General features: G+C 42.5%; 1 protein-coding gene across 1 annotated transcript in view; it reads left to right on the plus strand.

The window, feature by feature from the left end:
• GADL1 (glutamate decarboxylase like 1) overlaps positions 1-22,262 on the plus strand; it is a 427,714-nt gene that overhangs the window by 60,377 nt on the left and 345,075 nt on the right. The window lies entirely within an intron of this gene.

Here is a 22,262-nt window from a genome sequence, read left to right on the forward strand (position 1 = left end):
GAAAATAGTGTCTCTAGTCATACACATGCATACACAAACAGTTAACCACAAACTATCTATTTAACTTAGTTTAAGCATATAATAAAGTAAACATGCATATACACAATTAATTAATACTTAGCTTTAAACCAGGGACTTTATTATGTTCTGATGATTGATGCATGTTTCTGCAATGGTCAAGATGGAATTCTCACTCGCCAGAGCACATGGTGATTGCCTGCAGCTCTGTTGATCTCACAAGTCTGCTCATACCCACAATTTCACTACCTGTTAGATCACTTCCTGCCAACATCAAGAATAATTAATGTACTGTTTCTGTAAAGATTTCTAGCCCATATGTACAATGCCTTTAAAATATTAATGGCAATTTATATGGCATTGTTGATCATGCTGCGAGTTTTAGTGTCTCACTCAATGAAATTCTCAAACTCCTTGTCACACTGTCATATATTTGAAAACATTGAGATTTTTTTGCAAATAATTTTGCTGTGGCAAGTACACGTAAGTTCCTGAGTTTCTATTTTTAATTAGTACGTTCTTGCAAATACAAAGACATACGTGTTAGTCCTTTTAAAGTTTACCGTTGTTAAAGAGGAGTTCCACCCAAAAATGGAACTTCCTCTTAACCCACTCCTCTCGCCCTTACATGCCACATTTGGCATGTAATTTTTTTGGGGGGGAGTGGGGGCTTCAGGAGAAGGGGACTTCCTGTCCCACTTCCTCCTTCTGCCGAGGGGCTGCAAAGGCGATTAAGCTTAATTCGCCTTTTGGCAGCCCCTCCCTGTAGGCGATCGGCCGTGAAGTCGAAAGCTGTCATGGCCGGGTGCCCACAGTGACAATGAAGACGCCGGCCGGGGAGGGGGGGAGAGGAGCGAACCCCCGGCCGGCGCGTCGCTGGAACGCTGGAGCAGGTAAGTGTCAGTTTATTAAAAGCCAGCAGCTACACTTTTTGTAGCTGCTGACTTTTAATAAACTTAAAAAATGGGTGGAAAACCCCTTTAACTGACAAATGCAAAGCATGTTCCATACTTTTTCCAAATATTTTACACAAGAGGTAAGGCATACCTCCCAAATGTCCCTGATTTGGAACAATGTCCCTCTGTCCCTCATTCCTCCTCATTTGTCCCTCATTTTGGTCTGATCTATATAGATGTATATAAAATGCACTTTTTATCTATCAAAAAGTGTTTCCCAGTGCCAAACTGTTCATCTGATTTCTAAATTGCTGCATTTATAAATTCGAAAAGCCAATATAAAGGAATAGTAGTGGTAAAAAAAACACTTGTGGGTTTAACCAATCTTGTTTTTTTGTACAATTCTCCTTTAAGGGGGCGTGGCAAGGGGCGTGTCCTATGCCTGCATACTTTTGCTGATAGGTGTCCCTCATTCCCGTCTCAAAAAGTTGGGAGGTATGGGTAAGGGGTAATCAGAAGGCCCTGCTCATTAGAACATAAAATGTAAGAGATTGTTCGATATTATATTGTATATGTAGCACTACCCCCGAAGGAGCTGTTGGTTTAGATTTGGGCCTGCCATTACCTTACTGTTCACCATGCTTGTCCTAGGGGTCCTTCTTGAAGAGTTACAAATGTCCACACCAACACTTTGATTCTTTTTCTTCAAGAGTTTTATTAAACAAGTTCCGTCAGAGGGGTGGAGGGGTAGGGAAGATTCAGGTACCTTGCTTTGCGGCTCACGGGTATGATATTGGATCCAGAGGACATATCATTTCCACACTGGATTCAGCAACCACCGGATAGGCCTCTCTCACCGACCTAACAACCGTTGCAAAGCTTATTCAAAAGTCTCTGCCACAGACTTGATGAGTGCCGTTGAGCCGTTACACGGTCTTCTGCCACAGGATCATGTAACCACACACACACTTTGCAAAGTTCCAAAGAAAATGCACAGCTCACGGTGCCAGGATCTTTCAGCCAAGCCGGCCGCACAGTGAGGTAATTTGACCAGGATGCGTCCTCCAATTGGATCCCCAATTGTTCGGCCTCGTCCCTCAGGCAAGACAGCACAGGACCACCCCTGGACCAAAAGGCCTCAGAACCTCCTGGGCCTACTCTCAGTAATGGAGCATCGGGCCAACAGGCCTCGAGACCAAAAGGCTGCTAACCAATCCCTGAGGCCAGGAGGGCCATCAGGTCAGAATCGGAAGACCCTGCCAGAATGGTGTCTGTCCCTTAAGTACCCCTCCCCATAATGCACAGCGCGGGGACCACGACACTGGGCTGCTTCTGGGAAAGAGGCACCCAATACACTTAGCCCATTGCATTTCAAACCTTGACTTCTGGTGACAGCGACACCCACAGTCAGGTGGAAGATGCGCAACACAGCTGAACTGGAACAGAAACCCATAATTTGGCATAAAATTCTGAGCTAAACTACAGCTTAGATAACTAAATTATAGGAGCAGGGCACTACATATAGAATCAAGGTTTTATTTTATTGAAGAAAAAAATAAGCAATGAAGTATACATGTTAGACATTAATCCAAGAGCTATATAATATTTAAGGATCTCTTTTTCATGATAAAATGCAGCTTTTATACCTCCTTTTAAAATAACAGTTATTGTGTTATTGTGTAAGTGCAAATCATTTTAGTCCTGTGTCGAGAGATTGTTTTGCTCTGTGCTCTCATTTGCAGAATTGGTATATCAATGGTCAAGCTACCTGTCTCTTCTATGGATGGGCCGAACACCCCCTGTTTGGTTCACAGCAGAACTCCGAACAGGGGAAATGTTCTAACCTGAATGGAGAACCCCATTAAAGTCCATAGGAGCTGAATCGGAAAAATCTAATGTGCCCATTTTGAAGACTTATATGCAAGTAATTGGCCATAAAAGGGGTATGGGGATCTGGGTACTGCCTTGGGGGACATGTATCAATACATATTTTTTTTTTATTTCATGTCCTGAACACACGATCAGAAATTCCAGCTTTTGAGCTTTTGAATTGAAATTCCGACTGTGTGTATGCTCCATTGGACTTTTGCTGTCAGAATTTCCACCAACATAAGATTGAGAGCTGGTTCTCAAATTTTCCGTTGCAAAAAATTCCTATCGAAAACAATTCCACGCATGCTCGGAAGCATTGAACTTAATTTTCTCGGCACGTCGTAGTGTTCTTGACGGTCAAAAATTCAGAAAGCCAAGCTTGCGCGGAATTCCGTCGTAAAAACCATCCAAGGTTTTTCAGACGGAAAATCCGATCGTGTACGTGGCATTATTTTTTTCAGGAGCAGTGAGCAGAGTGAGCAGAAAAAATCAAATCAAATTCCGCGATCGGTCACAGGAGCTGTGTGGCAGTGACACTGATCGTCTATTCCCTGATATAGGGAACGACGATCAGTGATGTCACACCTAAAGCCACGCCCCCTACAGTAAGAATGACTCCCTTAGGGCACACTTAACCCTTTAGCGTCCCCTAGTGGTTAACCCCTTCACTGCCATTGTCTTTTTTTTTACAGTTATCAGTGCATTTTTATAGCAATTTTCGCTGTGAAAATGACAATGGTCCCAAAAATGTGTCAAAAGTGCCCGATGTGTCCGCCATAATGTCGCAGTCATGAAAAAAATCGCTGATCACTGCCATTACTAGTAAAAATATAAATACTAATAAAAATGCCATAAAACTTTCCCCTATTTTGTAAACGCTATACATTTTGCGCAAACCAATCGATAAACGCTTTTTGCTATTTTTCTTTACCAAAAATAGGTAGAAGAATACGTATCGGCCTAATCTGAGGGAAAAAAAAAATATATCTTTTTTGGGGATATTTATTATAGCAAAAAGTAAAAAATATTCATTTTTTTTCAAAATTGTCGCTCTGTTCTTGTTTATAGCGCAACAAATAAAAACCGCAGAGGTGATCAAATACCACCAAAAGAAAGCTCTATTTGTGGGGAAAAAAAGAACGCCAATTTTTTTTGGGAGCCACGTCGCACGACCGCGCAATTGTCAGTTAAAACAACGCAGTGCCGAATCGCAAAAAGGGGCAAGGTCCTTAACCTGCATAATGGTCCGGGTCTTAAGTGGTTAAGGACACCATGGCCTGCTCATTCGCCCATCCCTCATCTCTACCTGTCTCCTTCCACCACTGAACCCATCAAGCGTCTATTATCTAGGATCCAACATATACCTTTTTGCTACATAGCTACTTATATTCAGCGCTAGTTACGATAAGATCAGTTGGCTTGTCTAATTGTATTATTCCTATAAGCACTCATTCAAACCAAAGTGCACATTGACATGCATTGTCGTGCGTTCATGTATTGTGTGGTAGTTTAAAAATACTATATTTTTACTGACTTTAGGGCCCCGTACACACGACCAAACATGTATGCTGAAACTGGTCCACGGGCCAGTTTCAGCATACATGTTCGGTCGTGTGTAGGCGCGAGCGGGCCGAATTCCAGCAAACATTTGCCCGCCGGGCCTTTTCCCAGCAGACAAATATTCCTGGACGTGTTTTAAAACCGTCCGCTGGAATCCTGCCCGCTCGGACATGTTCGGTCGTCTGTACAGACCTACCGTACATGTCCGAGCGCCCGCCGTCCCTCGCATGCGTCGAATGACTTTGACGCATGCGTGGAAGCCTTTAAATGGCAGGCCCGCCCACGTCGCCACGGAAAAAACGATCGTGTGTACAGGGCATTAGGTGTTGAGTTTTATTTTCATTGTAAACAGACCTACTGACATTCACTCAAACAATTGTGTCTATAAATGTATTTATATCTCATACCGTTTACATAGTTAGTCAGGTTGAACAGTCCATCCAGTTCAACCACAAAAAAATAAACAAACAAAATAAAAAACACAGTACAATCCCATACACCCAACTTCATACCCACAGTTAATCCAGAGGAAGGCAAGAAAAAACAGCAGAGCATGATCCAATTTGCTACAGCAGGGGAAAAAATCCTTCCTGATCCCCCGAGAGGATCTATCGGATTTATCCTGGATCAACTTTACCTACAAATCTTAGTACTCGGTTATATTATGTACATTTAGGAAAGTATCCAGGCCTTTCTTAAAGCGGAGTTCCACCTAAAAATGGAACTTCCGCTTAATCCACTCCTTGCCCCCTTACATGCCACATTTGGCATGTAATTTAGGATCCGTGGGTGGATGCCATCTGGTCCTGGTGCTTTATCCACCTTTATTCTGTCTAAATATTTCTGGACCATATCACTTTTGAGCCATTGTGGATTTGGGGCTGTGTCACTACCACCCCCATTATGGACATGAGCTCCCCCATGCTCCATTGTATACACAGAGCTGAAGAAAGCATTTAATACATTAGCCTTCTCTTTGTCCCCAGTCACCCACTCTAGATTATTTTGTAAGGGGCCTAAAAGCTCATACTTCACCTTTTTACTATTAATATATTAATATATTAATCTTTATTACAATTGTGTTTGTAAAAGTGAGTATGGTAGAAACATTTGTGATCTTTTAAATGCATTGATTTCCTATTGATGCTGTTCATCTTTAAGAAGAGTCTGAATGACATCTTTTTGGTTTCTGTAGTGTTACCTGCTCCAGCCCCAATCTATAATGGTCATGTGATTAGCATTGCAGCTTCAAGGGAATTGAGATGAAAGTCTTTGTGTACGTTGGACTTTTGACAGAACCTTAGGCTACAAGAAATAATCAGTTCTCAGGAAGTTGGCAATGGTGGCTGACAGGCACAGTAAAAAGGTCAAAAAAGAGACAGAACTGAATATTATCCAAATGAGAAATACTATAGACATAAAAAAACAGGGCTATCTGCTCAATATTAAGTTGTGGCAAAGAAACTGTTGAGTATTGACTGGGAAAAATTCAACATTAACATCTCAGTTTGTTAATTATATATGGTGGAATCATTTATTATTTTTCCAATTTTAAGTATTTGTTAATTAAATTAAACGATCACCTTGTAAAACAACCCATTCAGTTTAACCACTCTTGGACCGCCGCACGCCGATATACATCGGCTGTTTGAAGAGGGATATCTTTGTTATGGCAGCAGCTAGCTGCCATAACCCCGGTATCCTCTTCTTCAGCAGGCGATCCGGTTTCCTATAATAGTGGTCTCTGCTGCGGATTCGCTTTTATCAGAGAGGGCCTTCAGCTGTCTGAGAATGGAGGCTAGTGAGGGGAAAATGGTCCCCACCCATCTCCATACCACCGCAGGGCGGAAGCGGCATTAAAACGTCACTTACACCCATAAAGGGCCATTTTATATTTTTATTTTTTCAAATTACATTTATTTTTTTGCATTGTATTGTAAATATGAGATCTGAGGTCTTTTTGACCCCAGATCTCATATCTAAGAGGTCCTGTCATGCTTTTTTTCTATTACAAAGGATGTTTACATTCCTTGTAATAGGAATAAAAGTGACACAATTTAAAAAAAAAAAACAGTGTAAAAAATAAAAATAAAAGTTAAATTAAATAAGAAAAATAAATACATTTTAAACGCACCTGTCCCGCCGAATTCGCGTGCAGAAGCGAACGCATATGTGATCAGCGCCAACTTTTTAAACATCGCCTATGGATATTTTTAAGGGTAAAAGTTTGTCGCCATTCCACGGGCGGGCGCAATTTTGAAGTGTGACATGTTGGGTATCAATTTACTTGGCGTAACATTATTTTCACAATATAAAAAAAATTGGGCTAACTTTACTGTTGTAATTTTTTTGGAAAAACTTATATTTTTTGTATATCATCTTTGCTCCAAATATTTTGTGAAGTGAAGACCCCTAACCAATCCTCCCCCCTTACTGCTGGGCTGTGTCTGCAAGGTTGCTTCTCGTTAACTTCTTTAGAGGCTTTGGAGACGCCCATGAGAATCCAATGTACAGGCATGGCCAGTGACAATGAAGATTTTGGATGTAGGCTGCATACATTGCTAAAAGCTGAAATTATCAGATGCAGGTAAGTATGGATCTAGGAGGATGAGATACTTTTGAAAGCTGAACTCGGGGGAACTCGGGGAAGTAAATTATATTGATAAATGTGCACTCTTAAAATCATCTCCTAGGAAGTTTCGCCATCAGAAATGCTATGGGAGAGCAGCTTGTGGGTGTGGCAAAGGGAATATCTTCACGAATATCCACACACCCTAGCCCTGTGCAAACACGAGACTCCACTCCTAGAAATGCCTGAGTTGATTAATTGGATTTATATGGAAGTATTTATGATCTACAGTGCTTTTGCAAATTAAATGTCATTCAGTCAGGGACTAGATGTACTTTAACCCACTGTTCAGCACAATGTGGCCACAAACACCATTCACAGCTCGGCTTCCTTATGCTCCCATTTGATGGAAATCATATCCCATGGTTTTAAATTACTAGTTTGTTACCCCTAACAAGAAGTTGGAAATGAACTAAAAATTACTACTAAATGGAATAGTGTTTAAAGCTTTATAAAAAAAATGGCATAGTATGCCAAGAAGAAGCCTGAAGACTGTTATTGCTCTGCATTACAATAAAACAGGGATATGTCACACGTCAGGTTTAATAGGATTTGCAAATGAAGATGAGAATATCATATATTTAAAACGTGTCAGTAACAGCCCTCAAATTCTTGTGATTCTACAACAAACTCTCTGTAATTCATAGGAAATGATGAAGACAATCTTTAGAAGTGTGCTATGGGTCCACATGTCACTGAGTGTGACAGATTCATATAGCATACATAATCGCCAGCACACCACGGATCAACAACTTCCTTCCTAAGGTTTCTTTAATGAAAGATATTACATCACAAAGAAAAAGTACAATGTTTTGGAGCCACACAGGGCCCTTTCGTCAGGCATGTCTGATGAAGGGGCCCTGCGTGGCTTCGAAACATTGCACTTTTTCTTTGTGATGTGATCTCTTTCATTAAAGAAACCTTCGACAGAAGTTGTCGATTCATGGTGTGCTGGCGAATATGTACGCTTGCCTGATGTTTCCAGGACCCAACTGGTAATCGCTGCAGCACCCACCATTTTATGAGCCATATTTGCCAGGAACGTGTGCGATAGGAATATTGACCAGATTCATATACCTGTCAGGAACATGTACATGAATTTGTCACAAAGATATTCCAATCTACTAAAAAGTAGCGGACAGTTGGAGAAGTCATTCCAAGCTGCCATACCAGTACAGCAGGAGTTAAAGTATAATTAAAGGAAAAACTTTTTTTAGAGTGGGGAGGGATTAGAAATCCTGTCAGTTTTTATTTCGGTCAGTGCCCCCATTAAGGAGGTTCACCCTCTCTATTTGTCCTGTTTACCATTATCATTGAAGGGGAAAGTATACGAAAACCCCAGGAGGTTCACAAATCTTCCCTGGTCTCCCCAAATACACCACATGCCCTGCTATACAGTGAGCAGCTCAATAGACTAAAACAGCAACCAATGCCTGTGATGTCTGCTGAAATCCTGCAGGCAATGGGGTGGGTCTGGGGGTTTTGGGCTGACGGTGGAATCTGGGTCTTTGTGCAGGCTCCATTCGGACTGTCCCAGGCTCTACTGTTTTGTTCCACTGTGGTGGGGGACATAGTCCTCTACTCTTCTTTTCTGTATGGAGGCCAGCATGGACAATGAACATGTGTCTTCTCTCTGACTTCCTAAATTTTGCTCCATTCAACAAACTCAGAAACACTCCTCCCAATGTATAGACAAAGGGTAGCCACAGTATACACACTCTTTTTAACTTATGTTCAAAATGGCTGTCATTTTTTTATTTTATTTTTTGCAGCCAACAATGACAGATTGTGAAAGTGGCACACATAAGAACTAATTGACTCTGTTGCATGTGCCAGAACTATTAGCAGAACTGTCGTAAAGCTTTCATGGATTATGCACAGGACTTTCTAATGTGACCATACTGCCAGAATATCATCATAAATGCTTTATTGAATCATGGCCACTGTGTTTCTGACACACAATATTTAATACTATTGCTACAAGTTGTTGTAGAAGAATAAATGATTATATTAAAGTAGAAGCTTGTTTTGTAAAAAATTGTTTGGAGCAGTTCACACATCACTATTTGAGACTAAGCAGCATGAAGATTACATGTTATATTAACTAGTTCAATTATTTAGATCCTTTAGTACTAGTCACTAGACATGTGCATTAGTTTTCGTCCGAATGCATTTTCGTCCAAATCTTGGGTATTTTCGTTATCATTTTAGCAAACGAAAACTAACGCGCAGAATCCGAAATCCAAAAGATCCGGCATAAAAAAAATGATTGTTTTCGTTACTACAACAGTTCAATATAGATAGGAGATTCGACATGACGCTGACAATAGCAATCTGTTTCTATCGAACCTGTGGTCAAATGTGCCTAACCTAACTCTAAGGCCTCGTACACACGACCGAGTTTCTCGGCAAAAACCAGCAAGAAACTTGCTGTTTTTTTTTTTTGTCGAGGAAACCGGTCGTGTACACACTTTTCGACGAGGAAACTGTCGAGGATCTCGTCGAGCCAAAAAGAAAGCATGTCTTCTTTTTCCTCAACGGCAATGGAGAAATTTGGCTCGCCGAGATCCTCGACAGCCTAACAATGAACTCGACGAGCAAAACGATGTGTTTCACCCTTCGAGTTTCTCGGTCGTGTGTACGAGGCCTATTAGTCCAAGATTATTCTACATAGAGAGGATAGATTTGACATAGAGATAAAAGATTAGACATTATAGAGACAGTGTTGGGGTAGACCATTCGACATGAACGACAAAGATTCGACGAAGCAGCAAAAAACATACAAACGTCTAATCTGTCATTGAAGGCTTATGGTGTCTGTCGAAAGTTCTAAGAAGATTCGATAAGCAGCTGAACTGTATGACGAGGCAATCGTACATTTCCGCTCAAATGCAATAGAAGGCTATAGAAGAATTTTAATGTTGGTTGACTATGTTAATTTATAAATATATTAAATGTTAATTTATAAATATAATTATTACTAGTGTCATGCAACATTAGGATTCTTCTATAGCTTGTAGGCGGATCATTCGACTGGAAATGTATGATTGCGGCATTGTACAGTTTAGCTGCTCCTTCAAATCGTATTAGAACATTCGACAGACACCATAAGCCTTCAATGGCAGATTTTCAGACGAATGCATTTTTTAACTAAATAAATAAATAAAAAAACGAATTTCAAAAGAAACTAAATAAATGTATTTTTCGGAGAAAACTAAATTCCGAAACAAAATATTTCAGTGTGCACATGTCTACTAGTCACCTCTCCTTTTTTGTAAAGAAAGTAGACAACAGCACTTTTGGGTTATACAGAAATGAAGATTGGATTCTAAGCAAACTAAAATAACCTTAGAGCCTTTGTCAATTATTATTATTATACAGGATTTATATAGCGCCAACAGTTTGTGCAGCGCTTAAGAAAATAAAGGCAGACATTACAGTTACATTACAATTTGGCACAAGAGGAATCAGAGGGCCCTGCTCATTAAAGCTTACAATCTAAAAAATGGGCTTTTGTCAATGGGCTTTTGCTTACGGAACTACTTCTTCTCTTCCCATACAAGTCAATTGGAACTTAATAACAGCTTGAAATACGTTGATGCAGCTTAGAGGAAGGATGTAGGAAGATATACTGCCTGTTAGAATGAGGTCAACTGCAGTTTGAAGGAGGTAAACTGCAGTTCATATGTAACTGTGAATTAATTCTGAATGATGTCAGAAGCATCCAAAAATGATCTAAAATGTAGGCTGAATGCACATGGACCCGAAAGCAAGCTATATGTGTCCATTATAATCAAAGAAAAACTGTAAAACCCCCAAAAAAAAGAAGAAGAAAAAAAAAGCTTATTACCCACTAGCAGACTGCCCTATGTAGATATATGGTGGCTGGGCGGACACCCCATCTGTGCTGTGATTTGGTACAGCACAAGTTGTTCATCAGCAATTAGAAGCCCCGCCCATGTTTAAAGGGTTTGTAAAGGAAATTGTTTATTTTATCTTAATAGCTTCCTTTACCTTAATGCAGTGCTGTTTTCATGTCCTCATTGTTCGTTTTTGCTCTCAAGTTGCTGTAATTCTTCTCTGATCTCCATACTTCCTGGTTGTCTGTTTCCTGATAACCACAGTACTGGGAGCTTTCTCTCTGTGGTCACTAATCAAGGAGGTGTGATTACTGTGTGTCTAAAACCCCACAGCACCAATCAGTTTCATTTTCCAAACCATCACTGCCCTGTATTGGCTCTGTGGCTCTGTACATCACAGAAGCAGGAAACAACATGCAAAAACGAAACTAGAAACTGCAGGTACATTATCTGATTGATTTTTATCTATTTTTAATCATTTTTTTATAGGAATCAGTTAACTATTATGTCTCTATACCCTGTAAACAGTCATATCAGCAAAAAAAATATGTTTTCCTTTACAACTCCTTTAAGGGTGTATATAATTATTATTATTTTTTTATTTCACTTATGTTTTTTTAGTGCAGACGTTGTTGTGTCCACAAACCCAAATCTCTTCAAGAGGTCAGAAACAGGTCAAAAGAAGGTCATAAGCATCTCAAACTCATTTTAAAGGTGTTGTGAAGTCAGAAGGTTTTTTATCTTAATGCAATCAATGCAATAAGATTAAAAGCCTTCTGTGTGAAGCAGCCCCCCCCCGGCCCCCCTAATACTCACCTTAACCACATCTCTGTCCAGCGATGTCCACAAATGTCTCGGCTATTCGGGACTCACCCTCCTGATTGGCTGACACAGAGCAGTGGCGCCATTGGTCAGTTAGCCAATCGGTAGAAAGAGGGGGTGGGGCCGAACCTCAGCTCTGTGTCTAAATGGACACAAGGAGCTGCAGCTTGGCTTGGGCGCCCCATAGCAAACTTCTTGCTGTGGGGGCACTCAACAGGAGTGAGGGGTCAGGAGCACAGAAGAGGAGGATGCCGACTGCTCTGTAAAAATGCACTGCGCAGAGCAGGTAATTATAACATGTTTGTTATTTTAATAGAAAAAAGCAAGACTTTACAATTACTTTAAGTACAAGCTGCATGTAACTGAAAGCATGCTGCATTTGGCGATACTCAAACCCCAATACTGAGATTTACTACAGCTTGCCAAGAATGTAATACATTGGGCTAAAAATACAGGGCCAAATCCTCAAAAAACCTGCCTAACTTAACTTTCAGCAGTTAAGTTACACAGGCGTAAAATTTCTACCTAAGTGCCCGAACCACAAAGCACTTACCTAGAAATTACACGCCGTGTAACTTAAGTGCCTCCGTCGCAAGGCGGTCGTCTGATCGAGGGGGCGATTCCTATTTAAATGAGGTGCGCTCCCGCGCCGGACGTTCGGCGCATGCGTGTGACGTCATTTTTTCCGACGTGCATCGCGCGAACGTACTTTACGCCGGGCTTTGTGGATCGCGACGGGACAATAAACTTGCGTCGGGTAAAAAAAAAGTCACGGGAAAAAAAATTCGAAATTTAAAAAAAATCGCGGCGATCGAAAAAAAGGTTTGTTTTTACAAGGGCTAAACAGTTTAGGCCTTGTAAAAGCATCCCAAATTTTACGCATGCAAAACGTAACTTACGCAGAAAACACAAAGCTAAAAAGCTTTGTGGATCTGCCTAAGTACTCATTTGCATACGCAAAGCGGCATTTCAACTCGAAATGCCCCCAGCGGCGGATGCGGTACTGCATCCTAAGATCCGACAGTGTAAGTCTATTACAGATCTCGGATCTTCTGCCTATCTTTGGAAAAATCCTTCTGAGGATCGTTTCCAAAGATAGGCACAGGGATACGCAGGCTGAACAGCAGTTCCGCCTGCGTATCTCCTTTGAAGATTTGGCCCACAGTTTTGAGTAGCCATGATGCCACATCCCAAATAATAGAATACAAAAATTGTCAATACCTCATGCAGGATTTTTTAGGCATTAAAATAATAATTACAAAAATATATATACAATGTTTCATTATTGCAAATTTCAATAAAACATCAACAATAAAAAGTATTAGGTGGATATATTTGTGTCTCTTTTGTTAGGCCCACCAAGTACCACATTTTGATAATGAATCACATGTGGAATCCAACGCATTTCAATTGTGGTTCGTCGTCGGTGGGGTCCGATGGTGGAATTTCTGCAGTAAAGATGTAATAACAAAATACAAAATTTCACATTTCAGATACAATTATCAATAACAGTTCACCATTATACCTTGTATCGCAGTGAACAATTATCCAAAAAACAATCAGCTACAAATGTAAAATAGATGATTTAAAGACTGTCAGCGGTACCACCAGAACGCAGATGCAAGGTATGATATAAGGAGCACCAAACCTATACCACCCCAACATATGCTATAAATCTAGAAAAGATATGTAGTATACATACTACTAAAATACTACTATCACCACCACTAAGAAACAGCCATATGAGGGTCTTACGTGTATAACTACAGTATAATGATGTTGTGTCTATGTACAGTAAGTCAATAAAAAAATCTTACTGACATAAGGCCAATAGTGTATTTAGGTTTTGTGCTGCCCTAGGCCTGACTAAACTTGTGCACCCCCTAATTTAAATATGACCCGCTCCTTCTTGTCAGGGCCACACCCCTTGCTGTTTAAAATTTTCGAGTGGGGACACTAGTTATAAGTTCCTGGGGCGGGGGGCAATGGATTCCCTTAATTTGGATAGATTTCCTCTCACTTCCTGTTTGGCTATGGGGCAGGAAATGAAGGGGAATCTCTGCAATGGGACAGGAATGGTAAAAAATAAACTGACAGGGGATATAACCCTCCCTTACTCTATCCAAAATAAAAAGTGTTGCCTATAGTTCTACTCTAAGCACACATGTATGAAAATTTTATGGAGAGGACTAAGAAGATATAACCATGCCAATGGTGCAGCAGAAAACATATATAGCGCAGTGAGGAAGGTTTGTGGTCCAGGATGATGGGACAGTCAAAATTAGAAGCAGAGCCCCCCCACAGTTGCGGAATTCCGACCGTCCGCATACTGGAAGCAGTACGGCCGCTTTATGGGGGCTCTAGACTAATTTGCCTCTCAGCCCAGTCCCCCCTTATAAGGCTGGCACTACACAACAGTGTAGCGCAAGCCGGTGGGGACTCTTTCCGTGCTGCCCCCCCTGCAAATTGTTGCCCTAGGCCTGGGCCTTGTTGGCTTAGGCCAGGATACACTGTTGCATAAGGCATCAGAAAAAAGCAAACACAATATTGTGTTTCCATTTTATATTCAATATGTATATTGCTCATTTAGTATTCAGTATTTACACTCAGATATCAATTATTTAAAATAGTCACCTCTGCTCTATAAATTGTGCTTCCTAATACAGTTAGAGTATAAAATACATTTTATAGCTAAAATATTCTAGAGTTTGTACCAGGGCTTTTTTTTTCAAGCGGGAACCCGGGGGAATGCAGTTCCGGCACCTCAATTGATAAATGTATGTAATGGCAAGGGATGCTGGGGTGTGCTGGAGGCTCTATTGGTGCTGGCTTGTGGGGAATTTAGTGATGCTGGAGGGGATCTATCTTATGTTGCTGGGTGATAATTGTTGGTGGAAGGCATCTACTGTTGAGGGAGGGGTCTATTTTTGCTGGCTTCTGTAGTGTCTATTGATGCTGGCTATTGGGAGTCTGTTGTTGCTGGGGTGGATCTAATGTTGCTGGGGACACCCCTTGTTGCTAGCTACAGGGGATCTATTTTACTGCCTTTCTTGTTATCATTAACAAGTTCCATACAAACCCACTCACCACAAAATAATACTTGCTTCTGTATTCTCTAAAAGGGGCGTTACCGGGAGGGGGGTAGGGGGTGGGACCAAGGGACAGTGCTCAGAGGTGGGTAGGGACGGAGAAAAGAGGTAACTCAGAAGGGGGGAGTTTCTGTACCTATTCGCTGAGAAAAAAAAAAACCTGGTTTGTACAGTAGGTGTTTGTGATATTGTGCTTTTAGCACGACAGCGTCGCGCTGATACTCGGCGACAGGGTGCCGAGATCTCGCCGACATCTCACACTCACTGGAATAGTGACAGCACATCCCAGCAAGCGCGTCATAGAAGCGACGGGAGATCCGACTTGGATTCCCGCCAATTCTACACGTGTGCGGCGTTTGTTATGAATCCTGAGGGGGAAGTCCCCGCCGGATTTTAAATAAAAATCCGGCATGGGTCCCCCCCTCAGGAGCATACCGGGCCCTTAGGTCTGTTATGGGTTGTAAGGAGAGCCCCCCTACGCCGAAAAAAACGGCGTAGGGGATCCCCCTACAATCCATACCAGACCCGTATCCAAAGCACGCTACCCGGCCAGCCAGGAAGGGAGTGGGGACGAGCGAGCGCCCCCCCCCCTCCTGAGCCGTACCAGGCTGCATGCCCTCAACATGGGGGGGTTGGGTGCTCTGGGGCAGGGGGGCGCACTGCGGCCCCCCCCACCTCAGAGCACCCTGTCCCCATGTTGATGAGGACAGGGCCCCTTCCCGACAACCCTGGCCGTTGGTTGTCGGGGTATGCGGGCGGGAGGCTTATCGGAATCTGGGAGCCCCCTTTAATAAGGGGGCCCCCAGATACCGGCCCCCCACCCTAAGTGAATGAGTATGGGGTACATCGTACCCCTACCCATTCACCTGCAAGAAAAGTGGTAAAAACACAAATAAACCACACAGTGTATTAAAATATTTTATTTTTCTGCTCCGGAGGCCGCCCCCTGTCTTCTTTATTAGCTCTTTTACCAGGGGGGGCTTCTTCTTTGACGTCTTCGGGTGGGTGGGGGCCGCCGTCTGGTTCTCTTCCACCGCCGGGGGGGGGGGTGGCTTTTAAAAAAGCCCCCACCCCCCCGGCGGGTTTCCTCCGGCGTCTTCGGCGGGGCTCTTCTTCTTCCGCTATCCCGATGGGTCTTCTCAACTCTCCGGGGTTCTCCTTCTGTCTTCGCCGCTCTCCGTTGTTGACTCGGCGCACCCCGGTTCTTCGTCTCGCTGTCCGGTGTCTTCTTCCGTGATGTACGTCTTCTCCTTCCGTGCTGTGATGAGTTCTTCTTCCGTGCTGTGACGTCATGTTCTTCACTTCTCTCCTTCTCCCGATGTTGCCACGCCGGTCCTCCTCGCTGAAATGACGGATGCGCGCCTTGCATCGGACCTATATAGGCCTCACAGTCCCATCATGCTCTGTACCTACCCATGTGATACCTACCCACGTGGTAGGTATCACATGGGTAGGTACAGAGCATGATGGGACTGTGAGGCCTATATAGGTCCGATGCAAGGCGCGCATCCGTCATTTCAGCGAGGAGGACCGGCGTGGCAACATCGGGAGAAGGAGAGAAGTGAAGAACATGACGTCACAGCACGGAAGAAGAACTCATCACAGCACGGAAGGAGAAGACGTACATCACGGAAGAAGACACCGGACAGCGAGACGAAGAACCGGGGTGCGCCGAGTCAACAACGGAGAGCGGCGAAGACAGAAGGAGAACCCCGGAGAGTTGAGAAGACCCGTCGGGATAGCGGAAGAAGAAGAGCCCCGCCGAAGACGCCGGAGGAAACCCGCCGGGGGGGTGGGGGCTTTTTTAAAAGCCACCCCCCCCCGGCGGTGGAAGAGAACCAGACGGCGGCCCCCACCCACCCGAAGACGTCAAAGAAGAAGCCCCCCCTGGTAAAAGAGCTAATAAAGAAGACAGGGGGCGGCCTCCGGAGCAGAAAAATAAAATATTTTAATACACTGTGTGGTTTATTTGTGTTTTTACCACTTTTCTTGCAGGTGAATGGGTAGGGGTACGATGTACCCCATACTCATTCACTTAGGGTGGGGGGCCGGTATCTGGGGGCCCCCTTATTAAAGGGGGCTCCCAGATTCCGATAAGCCTCCCGCCCGCATACCCCGACAACCAACGGCCAGGGTTGTCGGGAAGGGGCCCTGTCCTCATCAACATGGGGACAGGGTGCTCTGAGGTGGGGGGGGCCGCAGTGCGCCCCCCTGCCCCAGAGCACCCAACCCCCCCATGTTGAGGGCATGCAGCCTGGTACGGCTCAGGAGGGGGGGGGGGGCGCTCGCTCGTCCCCACTCCCTTCCTGGCTGGCCGGGGTAGCGTGCTTTGGATACGGGTCTGGTATGGATTGTAGGGGGACCCCCTACGCCGTTTTTTTCGGCGTAGGGGGGCTCTCCTTACAACCCATAACAGACCTAAGGGCCCGGTATGCTCCTGAGGGGGGGACCCATGCCGGATTTTTATTTAAAATCCGGCGGGGACTTCCCCCTTAGGATTCATAACAAACGCCGCACACGTGTAGAATTGGCGGGAATCCAAGTCGGATCTCCCGTCGCTTCTATGACGGCTCTGTATCCATCGCGGCAAGCCAGCTCGGCGCTGGCTCCCGCGATGGGGCTCGTAGGTGCTCAATCTCGCTGAGAAAGAGAGCGAGATTGACACAAAATCGGGTTCACCTACTGTACTCTAATAGGATTTCACAACTGCGTTATACTCCAAGTAAATTCTCATTGCACCCCCTAACCTTTCATCCCCTAACATTGTTATTGTTTTCTTGTTTAAATGACCTCATCATGTAGCGCACCTTTTACATGTGATCTTCTTAGTGCCCTTTGAGGTATTACTACTACAAAAGGAAGTATGTGAACTCACCTTGCTGCTGGTAATCCTTAATCCCAGGTTTAGCCCATTTCTTTTTGATAATATGTCAGTGTTCCTAATCCTGCATTACATAATTGAAGTTCCACAATGCGACTCTTCTCTCCTCCGTCCATATTTTACTGCACAATTTAACACTTCTCAGGTTGTTAAATATAAAATAAATGAAACTGCACTTGTCACAGCGTCTGTGGATTCACTGGTCTTTTAAGTTATAACTCAGACAGAATCTCCCTGTCAGAATTACATCTAATATAAAATAAAATAAAATCTTGTAAATGGATTTTGTCAGTTTAACTGAACTGAGCTTGAGTGTGGAGAAGAAAAAAAAAAAAGAATATTTACTGTCAGGAGAACTTGATCTGGTTACACAGGTGATGAAAGGGTTAATGATGTGTGATAAGAACAATTTCAGAGAATGATTGTCGCTTTAAAGCTTCACTGCGCTAACACATGTTTGCAAATAGTGCAGAAAAAAATTAGATTTATATTCTTCTTTCAGACAACTCAAATATTAAATAATTGAAAGACAAAGGGATAGAGGGTAATTAATTACTGTCAAACATGTGCTTTATGGAAAGAAGAAGCCATTCTCGCTCTAACTCCATAAAAACACATATAAGTATATTCCATTATTTATATGCTAAAAATATGTTTTTTTTTTCTTCTTCGTGCTGTTTGTATGCTTAGCACATTCTTGGCAATAATAGAGCACGTTTGATAAATGAACTAAGCAGCACTTGAATTTTTTTTTTTTTTTGTTTTAGAACAGCCGTTATGTCTCATTATACCTGAATTTTTAAAAGTTTCATCCTTCTATCAACACATCTCTGTATCTCAGGGTTGGAGATCCTGCAACCTTGTAGGCGTTTTGGAGCTACAACGTGCATTAAATAATATTTTACAATATTTTTCAGATACTATAGTACATATGCAGGCCACATATAGGGAAGATTGCTGTTTTTTCTTGTTCAGAGGTTCAGTAAATGGCTCAACTAAATTGATGTTCAGGTGAGTAGAACCACCTTCAGCAGTAGGAAGTGATACATTTAGCAGCGGTATTACTACCACTGGTAAATGTGGCAGCTTCCCTCTCTCTGGATGGTTGTTGGGAGCCAGCAGCCACTGGTGTCCTAACATTGATGATTAATCCCCATCATTCAGCTTTCAACCAGGGATTCCAAGCTGAAAGCAAAATGTAAACAAAAGGGCCTTGTGGTCTGGTATGGGTTTTAAGGGAGACGGCCATGCAAAAAAACAAGAAAAAAAGGTGAGGTCCTCCCCAAAATCCTCACCCTCCTGAACCGTACCAGGCCACATGCCTCCAACAAGTGGGGTACCTTGCTATGAGGGTCCCCCAGTTTTTCATGATAAAAGCCTCTTCCCAACAACCCTGGCCTGACAATTGTGGGATACAACCCCCCACTTCCTAGATTGTTGTTATACTCATTCAAAAAATATGTGATAAGTAAATAAACAGACTAACAGTGTTTTTTTTGTTGTTGTTGTAATATAACTGTTTATTTAAGGGGTCCATGCTATAGCCGAATGACAGCCACAGCACAGACCCCAATTGCTGGGAGGCCGTCAATAGATGTCCTCCTCCTCGCTCACCCCTGCAGGGCGCACACGGTGCACACAGTCACTGAGACTCGGGTGATCACAGATCCGAGTAAGGGGCCTATCCCGACCCCTTACCACGTGATCAGCTGTCAATGACAGCTGATCATGGGATGTAAACAAAGCTTGGTAATCAAAAGCTTGGAGAAAAAAGCAAATCACAGCTCTTGTGCAAGGGACATCGGTCCCAAAGAGGAAGGAGGCACATCTGCCTCATCTGTGACAATTTGTAGGGTTTTAGTGCCCAGTAAGCAAGTGGTTAAAAAAGAAAAATAAAAGAATGAAAAAAGAAAACTCCAGAAAGATCTACCATGAGAACCAGGTGACAAAACTAGGAGTAGAAAGTACACTACCTCACACAAAAAGAAAAACCTGTCACCTACTAACACAATTCACTGCCTCTGGGAATGACATTTGTAAATGGGGACTCCCCACTGCCATCATTGAGCAACAAAGCAGCTTAGAGCAGTCCTTTACCTGCACTTTAAACAACATTTTTTTTCTAGTAAATATTAGTTTTTCTGTAGTAGGTTTTATACATCTTAAAGGTGCAACATTTTACAGGCAGATTGAAGGCATTCTTCAGGAAATGTATTTAACCACTTCAATACAGTTCATTTTCACCCCCTTCCTGCCCAGACCAATTTTTAGTTTTCAGCACGGTCACACTTTGAATGACAATTGCGTGGCCTTGCAAAACTGTACCCAAATGAATTTTTATGTTTTGGGGTTTGGGGTGCAGTTGGGGGAGCTAAAAAATGGCTTAACTACTTCTTTTTAACGCCCCCCCGGCAAATTTGTATAAAAAATAATAATTTTTCACTTTGTTTCCACATTTTCCCAAAATTTGAGAAAAAAATCACACGTTCAAAAGACTCATACCGCATAGAGTATACATTTGGGTATTTTCTTTGAAAAATTTGGTAATTTTATGGGTGTTTAAATTGTGCTGGTGCTCCAGGGCCTTGTGTGATAGGTAGTCAGGAAATGTGATGTGGAATTTATGTCTCTAGAACAATTAAAGGTGCTGCTTGGATTTTGGGCCTCTTTACATGGCTAGGCTGTGAAAAAGTCTCACACATGTGCAATAGCCTACTCAAGAGGAGAAGCAGAATGTATTTTGGGGTGTAATTCTTGCTATGTACATGCTGAGTTTTAGGAATATTTTATAAATTGACAATTCTGTTTAAGAAAATAAAAATAAAATTCATTTTCCAAAAACTTGTGGAAAAAAATGACATATTCAATAGACTCATTATGCCTCATAGACCATACATTGGGGTGTTTTCTTTTCAAAATATGGTTATTTTGTGTGTAATTCCAGTGTCCTGGTGCTCCAGATTCTTCAAAATTGGTAGTAAGAAAATTAGATGTCCATAGAACACTTGAAGGTTTTCCTTGGATGTTACACCTCTCTATGTGGCTAGGCTGGGAAAAGTCACCCACATGTGGTATCACCATACTCAGGAGGAGTAGCAGAATTTATTTTGGGGTGTAATTCTTGCTATGCCCATGCTGTATTTTAGAAATATCTTATAAATTGAAAACTATGGGCCAGATTCACAGTGAGAGTATGCCGGTGTATCTCCTGATACTCCGGCGTACTTTCAAATTTGCTGCGTCGTATCTTTAGTTTGAATCCTCAAACCAAGATACGACGGCTTCTGGCTTCGATCCGACAGGCGTACGAAGCTTCGTACGCCTTCGGATCGTAGGTGCAATACTTCATACGCCTTCGGATCGTAGGTGCAATACTTCTGCGCCCGCTGGGTGGAGTTCGCGTCGTTTTCCGCGTCGGGTATGCAAATTAGCTTTTTCCGGCGATCCACGAAGGTATGCGCGGCCGTCGCATTCTCTTACGTCGTCGCTAGTCTGCTTTTCCCGGGGTATAGTTAAAGCTGCTATTTTGCGGCGTATAGATAGACTTGCCATGTTAAAGTATGGCCGTTGTTCCCGCGTCAAATTTTGAATTTTCTTTTTTGCGTAAGTCGTCCGTGAATAGAAAATGACGTAACTCACGTCTAAGTTCAAAAAATGACTTCGGTGCGACGTCATTTTGCGCAAAGCACGGCGGGAAATTTCAAAACGGAGCATGCGCAGTTCAATTGGCGCGGGGACGCGCTTCATTTAAATGAATCACGCCCCCTACCCGCCCAATTTGAAATACGCGCCGAGAAATACACTACGCCGCCGTAACTTACGGCGCGAAATCTTTGAGGATTTCAAAATACGCCTGGTAAGGTACGGCGGCGTAGCGTATCTCTGATACGTTGCGCCTGGGCAATTCTATGTGAATCTGGCCCTCTATGGCTGGCACAAAAGATAGCAAACAGTGATCAAAAGGGGATTACTAAAAGGTTAAAAATGAGTAAAATAATGTATAATCAGATTTTTTCAGGGATTCAGGAGAACTGTATTTTTTTTATTGAATCTAGGCATAACATATAAGCCATTAAAATCTGAAGTCTAAAATATTAGACATTCATAATTACATAAAAACAATAAAAAATGTATTAAATTAAAAGCAATATAAACTATTTTAATAAAACCATGTTCTCACAAAGCACTATTCAACGCATATTTTTATTATGCAATTTTTATCAGAAATCACAATATATTGTTTATAATATTAACATTATAACTTGGTTAAGCTAATAATTGCTACATTATCATAATTAGCCTCATGATGTTGTGTTTATTGATGCTAATGAATATCTTACAGCTTTGATGTTCAGAAATTAACACAATACATTTTCTTTGAACTGATATGCTTTAGACAATATGGCACCCCAAATGAGCAATAAAACATTGTATATCCCCATTACAATACCAACAATAGTTTATAAATGACAGTAGAGGAAGAGCTGCGGTGGCTCGACGCGATTGGCACTGCGCTGACAAACCATTCACCTCTGCAGCTAGAGGTTCGGATCCTGTGCTCAGCTACATGTGAATTGAGTTTGGTGGTCTCAGCCCGGCTCCCGGTGGGTGTGCTATGCAAGGTAAGCTTGCGCT

The sequence above is a fragment of the Rana temporaria genome, chromosome 5 (assembly GCF_905171775.1).
Source record: "Rana temporaria chromosome 5, aRanTem1.1, whole genome shotgun sequence".
NCBI classification, from domain to species: Eukaryota; Metazoa; Chordata; class Amphibia; order Anura; family Ranidae; genus Rana; species Rana temporaria.